This window comes from Alligator sinensis, unplaced genomic scaffold, assembly GCF_000455745.1.
Source record: "Alligator sinensis unplaced genomic scaffold, ASM45574v1 scaffold886_1, whole genome shotgun sequence".
Classification (NCBI taxonomy): domain Eukaryota; kingdom Metazoa; phylum Chordata; order Crocodylia; family Alligatoridae; genus Alligator; species Alligator sinensis.
In genome coordinates this window covers 379204-379437 of record NW_005842040.1, presented here as the reverse complement: position 1 = coordinate 379437, position 234 = coordinate 379204, and positions in this window count along the sequence as shown.

The following is a 234-nucleotide window of genomic DNA, read 5'->3' as shown; positions in this document are numbered from 1 at the left end:
GGGCAGATAAATATTAATTTTCTAAATTTTTTAGGGGCCCTGTGTGTCAGATAGAATGGCCTGGCAGGCTGGATTTTGCCCGCCCCTGCTTTAGAGATTAACTTGTTCAGAAAGGCATAAGCTAGTGATTCTCAACATTCTTAGACTCAACATCTTGGAAAATGCCAGCTCTTAGTTTTCACTTGTTTTTAGACTATGGAAAAATAATAGAGCATTTTTTCAGTTGCAAAGAAT